This window comes from Parasteatoda tepidariorum, chromosome 1, assembly GCF_982258835.1.
Source record: "Parasteatoda tepidariorum strain Cologne lab strain chromosome 1, Ptep-v5.0, whole genome shotgun sequence".
Taxonomy (NCBI): domain Eukaryota; kingdom Metazoa; phylum Arthropoda; class Arachnida; order Araneae; family Theridiidae; genus Parasteatoda; species Parasteatoda tepidariorum.
Genome location: NC_141755.1, coordinates 72,249,623 through 72,258,314, shown reverse-complemented (window position 1 = coordinate 72,258,314; position 8,692 = coordinate 72,249,623).

Genomic DNA, 8,692 nt, shown 5'->3' with positions numbered 1-8,692 from the left:
TTCTGCAAATTTTTATGAGCCCAGGTAATGAAGTATTGGTGTAAGATTTTAATATTAAAAAATTAGTCCACAAACTCTTTTCATTTTCACAAAACTGTGGCTTTTCCCCACATTGACGTTTTATGCCATTTTCAAAATAAGCGTAGACAGCACGGGCTTTAGATAGGCTAAACTTGATCAAACAGTCATGAGTAACAGTTGCAAACTCACAGCTATTATAAAAGTAGCATATTATTCTCCAAAAGGCACCATTTCATATACGAACTCTCACTCCATAGAAAATAGAGTAACTTCCAAGTGCCTTATGGGGAGGAATTTCATAAAAATTTCAAATGGATAGTAATTATTTGCCAGTTTTCTTCAGTGTACCGTGTTCCCATGTCATTGGTTGTGATTGTGAATGAAATTTTAATTTGAAATTGAAATTTAAAGCTTTATTTTACTTCTAGAAATGGCGTATTTTTAGCTGTCAAGGTAGCTGTTTTCTATTTGTACTTACCAATTCATTAATAGGTGCTTGACCAACTCTTTCAACCCATGTTTTCATGTAATCTGTACAGTTTGTCTGATATGGCGCAGGAAGGAGGTGCTTTTCTTTCTGAAATTGAAAAATGTGTTCTTATATATACAGGGTTATTCATAATTCCCTCCGGGCAGGAACTGGACTATCGCATTGATGTATGCCGTGTGACCATGGGTTCACACATAGAACACCTGTAATGTATGTAAGTAAAACTTAAATAGTTTCGGAATAATTTCATATGTTTCTTTTTTTCATATTCGTCTTCTTTTTTTTTACTATAATGTTTCGAAACCCCGGAGGGAATTATGAATAACCCTGCATTTCAAGAAAATTTGAAATGACTTAGTTGAATAAGTAAATTTAACATAAAAGTATTTTCACATTTAAGCATAAATTAAAAAAATTAAATCAAATTTGTTTTTTATTAAAGGTACCAATTTTCTCAAATTTGAGAGGTAGATGGTTAATGTAGTACTTCCTATTTAATATATTCTGATCATAGAGTCTGTTATTCTATTTTATCATTACGATCAGCTGGGTTCAAATTTTTTAAAATTCTGTAAAAATTACACTATAAGGTGGAAAACGGAACTATTTTTCTCGCGTCTAAATTATAAATAAATCTTATAATGATTTTCATCCGAATGCTTCCAAGCGCAAGAGGTAAAAAAAATAACTTTGTCAAAAATTAAATGTTCTTTTTTCTTCATAACGAAGCTACCATTAAATAATTTTATGATAAACTTTACCTGAATACTTCGAAGCACAAGAGGTAACAAAAAATGAAGAAAAACAAAAGGAAGAAACGGTGTGGCAGAAAAAATATAGAGACTATTTTCATCATGACAAAGTATTCAAATTTCAAATCATTTAGTTTCAGTTCATTTAATAATTTTACAATTAATTTTAACTAATAGGTTCGTACCACAAAAGAAAACTACGAAATAAAACGAAGAAATATAGCAAAATATTTTATAAGCAAAATTTTCGATTTTTTTTTAAACAATTTGAATATTGCTGAGAAAGATTTTCTTCTTTTCCTGTCTGTTTCGCAAAAAAAAAAAAAATTATAAAGCATAAAATAATCATAAAGCGTGATAAATGATTAAGATATTTTGTAATTCTTTCTTAAAAATATATTTTAATCTCTCATTCAATGTCCAGCAAAAATATCTTTCAGTTCTTTACTAATTTTTAAAAAGTTCAATTCTATTTATGGTACCTTCAAAAATAGCGTTTAACATAAATTTGATATTTTTTTTTAATTACTCATTTATTTAAATTTTTATAAAAGTTATTTTAATTCTGACTCGAAAGTAGTTGCGTCTTCACTATTCCTAGAAAAAGTGCTATAATATTGCATTTAGTAAATAATTTAGCTGATATAGCCTTATGAAATGCTTTTTTTTCCTTAATACCACAAACATAATTTTTTGAAGACCACATATATAAAGTTGATTTTCTAGTTTTTGTTATCTTTCAAGGCAAAAAAAAAAGAAAAAAAATTGTTTTGGCAATGTTCTAGATGATTTTTCGATGCTTAAGGTATTATATATATGTAAGTAACATATTATTGAAAAATTATTCTTTATTTTATTTTATAACCGTCGTTGAACAGCCGATCAAAATTTTTGGGTTTATGACTTTTTACAAAACTTTTGGGTTTATGTTCATTTATGTATTATTCAACTCCGAAGCCTTGTAATTTTGAACCCAATCCAAAAGACAAGGGAACTCCTGAATCAGGTATTGGGAGAAATTCGCCCTCCTGTAGGATGTTTTGATGGAACTAACGCACATTTGCGTTATATGAAGAGAAAAACCACGAAATCCTTCTACGGTTAGCCTGACTGCAAGGGGACTCTAACACATGATTCGTCTACCACTGAGGATATTTTTACGTCAGCAGTAAATGGTCGGGGCAAGCCGGACGTGGAATTTGTATCGATCAGCTATTGCTGGGATTCGAACCCGGTTCTCTTCAATGGAAGGCAAACGCTCTATCCCCTGAGCCATCGCGGCTCATTGAAGAATTATGGCAATTTTGGGTAAAGATCGCTTTCAATTTTGGTTAAAGATCGCCTTTCAATTTTGGGTAAAGATCGCCCAATAAACTTTTTAGAGATTCTTGGCTATTTGCAAAGGTTACCCATTTAGTTTTTTTTTTAAATTTTATTTTATAACCGTCGTTGAACAGCCGACCCAAGCTCATGGGTTTACGACTACTTACGTTAAACTCCGTAGCCTTGTAATTTTGAACCCAATCCAGAAGACAAGGAAACTCCTGGATCAGTACCCCCAGAGGTTTGATTTGTTGTGGGAACATGGAGGACTTTGAGACTCGACAGATTTAACGTGCATCAGTCACCATTTACTACACGGGGAGTTTTCGGCCAGCGAGGATCGAACCCACGACCTCTTGGATATGGGCCCAGCGCCCTACCGACCAGGCTATCCCGGTCCACCCATTTAGTTTCACCATCATTACAATCAGGTGTTCTCAGGTGGCCGAGCGGTTAGCGCGCCTGACTGGGAAGCCATTGGCTGCGGGTTCGAATCCCGCTCTGGGCATGGATGTTTCTCTCTCTCTGTGCTGTCCTCTGTTGTGCGTGTGTGTGATGTGTGAATGTGGCCCACCCTATAAACGGGTTTGTGGCAGTGTGGCGTGAGCAATGTTGCTCGCCTCCGTGACTTTGGTTCACAGGTGCCCACTGGGTAACGCTAAATGAGTAACAATTCCGGCATCTTCATAGGCAAAGATTCAAATTCAGAGCCTGCCATTGGAAAAAAAAATCAGGTGTTCTATTCACGAGTCACCCCTTCGTTATCCCTCAGCATGTTTCGACTTTCTTATTTTGGTGCCGATCGATGGTGGAACGTATGATCATCTATCAGACATTGGTGCAAAGTATCCACGGATGCGCGTAGGCGGTCATCATTGCAAAAGGATGGTCAACATCATATCAATATATGCCTCAGAACTCTATGAGTTCGTATCATTGAGTGTTCGTTGACGTTGTTCAATATAAGAAGAAAAAAACTATGTAAATCAATGAAAATGTGCAGTTAATTATATGTCATGCACTATTTATTATACAAAGACAGAAGCATCAGAATAATATGTAGATAATTGAAAACCATGTACCACTTACCAATATTACTCTCATATCGTATGCTTTTCCCCCGATGTAGTTGTCTCCAACAGTATACGGACTTGGCAGAAAGTAGGGAGAATGCATTGCTAATTGTATCGATGATGAGTCGGGCAAGTTGAACTTAGGCTGGTATAACAGTGACTTGTTTTCATCCATTTGCGCGGGTGTCGGACGCTGGGTTGTGTTGATTTGAAAATGTAAATGTATTACTGTAAGTGTAGATTTATTGAAAATTTGTATTAGTTATTTTTTCATTTCTTACATGTTATTTTTTTCATTTCTTACATATCATTTTTTTTTCATTTCTTACACGTTATTTTTTTTCATTTCTTACATGTTATTTTTTTCATTTCTTACATGTTATTTTTTTTATTTCTTACACGTTATTTTTTTCATTTCTTACATGTTATTTTTTTTCATTTCTTACATGTTATTTTTTGCATTGCTTACATGTTATTTTTTTCATTTCTTACATGTTATTTTTTTTTCATTTCTTACATGTTATTTTTTTTTTCGCTTCCTGCATGTTATTTTTTTTCATACCTTTAAAAGTTAAAAATTCTGGACTCAAGCAATTGATATATAGTATTTATTTTTTTTACTTATACACTGAAGAGCCAAAAAATGATATACCTGCCTAATATCGTGTAGGGTACCCGCGAGCACGCAGAAGTGCTGCAACACGACGTGGCATGGATTCGATCAATTTGTGAAGAAACGCTGGAGATAATTGATACCATGAATCCTGCAGGGCTGTCCATAAGCCAGTGGGAGTAAGAGGGGGTGGGGATATCTTCTGAACATCACGTTGCAAGGCATCCCAAATATGTTCAATAATGTTCATGTCTGGGGATTTTGGTGTATTTCCGATACTCGCGCTATACTCGTGAAATAGTCGTACGTGAAAATCCAAATTTCATTGCTATCTCGGAGATGCTATGTCCCATCTCCCGTGAGCCGACTATAACACCATGTTCAAACTCACTTAATTCTGTATAACCTGGTATTGTAGCAGCAGTAACCGATCTAAGAACTGTGCTAGATACTTGTTGTCTTATATACGCGTTGCCGATCTCAGCGCAGTACTTTGATTGACTCCATACCCTTTATTTGAATACTAATGCCTGTACCAGTTTTTTTGGCTCTTCAGTGTAATTTACTTTACATCCAGTGCTTGGCTGTTGAATTATTTGAGTGCATTTCTGCTGGCTAAGAAAGACACACAAATAATTCAACAGCCAAGCACTCTTAAATCCTTTCATTCGTCAAAACTCTATATCAAACATTTTATGAGACAAAACTGGAAAGCGTTGCTCACTTCCCGTATTTCTTCAAGAAGTTGGAGGAACAGCTTAGAACAGGGTATTGCCTATAAGCCCCGCAATAAAGATGTTGCAGAATTCAAACTTGTGGTGGGCCATGATTGCCTGGCGAACCACCTCTGCCGCATCGGCATTCTCGCTGACCCGAATTGCCCGTTATGCTCGAATAATGAACTTATGGACAGGAACCATCTATTGAGATGCTCGGCTAAGCGTTGGGGACTCTGAGGTGAGGCGCTACTGGAGTGCCCGACATCTGTTAATGAGATAGTGACTTTTTTCTCTTACTTGTTGTTCATCTTTTTGTTCACTGTTTTTGTAAGAGTTTGTCATTTTCTTTAGCCATTAGAAATAAAAAAAACAAACTTTTCATCCAGATTCATTTCTGGAATAATAGTGCTTTCGTTCCCATTTTAGTGATTATAGAATTAATGTATATTTTCATTACTTTTTCTTTCAGCAAAAATTCATAGTATGGTGACTGAGGTTATCCCCACAAAGGGTGAAGCTTTATCCACAAGGTGCTTTTTATTGAAAACTGCTTATAAAATCATCTTCTTTTTAAAAAAAATATTAATTCCAAGAAGTTGATAATGAGTTGTTAACGACAAAAAAACATTGCTGTATGTACACCCAGAAAGAATTAAGGGGCCAATTCTACTCTCCAAAGAAAAAACAAAATTTTTTATAGTAAAAAATCTTTCTTTCAGTAAAATGAAAAAAAAAGGAAACTCTTATAATTAAAAGTAGTAGATGACTAATCCTTAAAATTAGCACTAGGAACCAATTATTTTTTCATTTATACAAATCTTTGATTTTCCTAAATTCAAATGGGGAGGGGGTTTAAATCTGGAATTAGTTTTGCTAAGCTATATATTTTTTTTTTAAAAAAAGAAGGTATTTTTAGTTTATTTTTTGTTGAAATGTGCAAGTTTATAAACGTTATTTATAACAAAGGGTTGCGTAAAACTTACGACAAACTTCTAGGAAAGTTACAGTAAATTATTAGAACTAATACCGTATAGGAACAGGGCCGCCTCGAAAGAAGGAGGAGGCCCTGATAGGAACAGGATATGTCGTTGTATCCGGCTTTTCCCTATTATGAACTGCCCAGAAGCAAACCTAGAAACAGTTCAGAATAGGGAAGTAACCCCATTGGTGAATGACGATAGATCAGGCGTGGGTTCCTATAAAATTTTAATCCTGATCATGTGTCTTAACTCCCCCTGGAAGTTTATCGTGACATTTATATACAATGTTTTTAAACTTGTAAATTTTGACATAAAATAGACTAATAGTCTCATTTTAAAAACTGTAGCTTGGAGAGAGAAACGGATTCCAGATGTGAAATAATCCAAGATCCGTTAAAAAATCTCCCGCAACAGAAAAAAAATTAGTTCTCCAATGTAATTATCGATAACTTAAAATTAGTACTCAAATTGATTTTAACGAAAGTGCTAATTTATTTTGATTATATTGTTATAAGTTTGCTGTTATAAGCTGACTAATACTAGAAAACAATAATTATAATTACCTGATCCTTTTTTAATAGTCTGCCTTTTCTTTTTAGGGTTTCCCCATAGAGAATAAATACTGTAACAGAACTGCGGCATTTTTGTATTTGAATAAAATGGTCCCAACTCATAAGTTAAGCTGGAAAAAAGGATAGATTAATGAAATGTTACTGAAAAAAGGTTACGCATGTACTTAATCTACATTATATGAAATAGTCATGAGTATATTATCACAAAACTGGTGAAATTTCTTTTCTCTCGTTGGCAACTAAAAGCTAAAATTAACTGAATTATACCTTACGCAGAAGTGGAAAATTAAAAATCGAAAATTTCATATAAACAAAAACACTGCGCTATTTTTCTCTTTGAATTATGCTTTTAATTTATGGAGTTAACATAAAAATAAAGAGCTATATTTTAGTTTTTATAAAGCTTTAATAATTAACACAGATGAGATATGCGTTTTATCGGGCCTGAAATACGTTTCTCATAGATTTAAACAAAAGATTTTTTTAACTCTGGCATTCTACATTTAATTTATATCAACTTTTTTCAATCTATTTTTTATCTACTGTTTTTTTTTCTCATTTTCTAACCCCTTTTATTGGTTTTCGTGCATTTTAAGAGCTTATCTTAGAATAAAGAACTTAAAACTATTGTGTCTCCAAACATTGAAACTTATAACAATGTCACATTATAATTATTTGTTTCAAATGTTATTTCTAATTGGCATTAAACTGTATCTATGACATTTACCGTAAAACTAACCTTAGGAGTCAAAAAAAGAATTGAAGAGAGAAGAAACAAAGACCTTATCGAATTCTAGTTAAGTGTGAAAATATAAACCCTGTTTAATAGACTGAGAAAGCAGATAGAAGTTACAAGGTTTTTCCTAGAGACCAATGGGTAAATATGTTTAGATATTTTAATTCCCGCCTTCCTTATTAGGGTGCCATTTCTTCCATGCTCCAATATTAATTTGGGATCTCAAACATGTAGGATTTTTCACTTCTTTTTGACAAGGATTCTAAGAAAAACGTATTAAGGGTGATGATTACAGTCCATCTTGTATAAATGCTCATTTATATAATTTATATCATTTATATAATATAATTATAATTTCAGCAGTAAACATTCTTTATTATCATATGTTAACGTTTTTTAACTTAGGTATATTTTCATCATAGTTATCAACATATACTGAACATGAAAATTTGTTAACTGGAATAATAATCATTACTTTAAAATAAATGCATTAAAATAAATTGCAAGTACCCAATTAGGAAGATTGTTGAACGGAGCCTCGTAGTAGTTAAAAAATTTTATTGATAGACCATATTATTAGTAGGTAACGTGATATCTGCCTTGTATAAGTCTGAGAACTTACTCGCAATCTTGGCTGATTTTATCAAACTCTATGGTGCATTTCAAATAATCTTCAAGTGGCACACGAAGCTTGTCTAAAGCATCAGGAGTCAATAACGATTCCCTAAACGTGTCATAATGTATGTACTGCAGAAATAAAGACAGGAAATAAGTGTATAATTGGGAATAGTAGGTCAAACTACAGATTAAAAGAAACAAACGATAATTAAGAGAAACGTTCTTTTTTATTCTGAATTTCATGCTCTAATATTCAGTTATGCACGCATTTTCGATGTGTGTAATCGCCTTATGATAATTGCTTTCATTAGGGTGTCCAAAACTATAAAGACCTTTTATGGAGATAGTAACTCCAGAAAATCAATAATGTATGACTCAAACATAGAAGAACTTTATCACAATGTGGAAATCTTTAATCACCACCTGGTATGCATATTTTTAGATTTCCGGGGAAAATATGCTCACATGGAGTTGAAAATACACATTTCGTTAAGGAAAAAAAAATCAAAAATGCTATAACTAACTGTTGAAGAGGGCGGTAAAGCGAAATAAATAAATTTTTTATTTCAGTCTCCTACAGCAATCAAACGTGTTTTGATGTTTTTCTACCTATCTGTTTCGATAGTGTCTCGTGATATTTTGATAACGTTAACGTTTTTTTTTCTTGTTTAAATATAGCTTCATGAAAACTGCTATGATTTGACGCTTTTTCTCCACTTCATTTCTAACAATGATTCAAAAAATATATATTTACGGTGGTCAGTAGGGGAGAGTGGGGTCAATTGTAACAGGGTA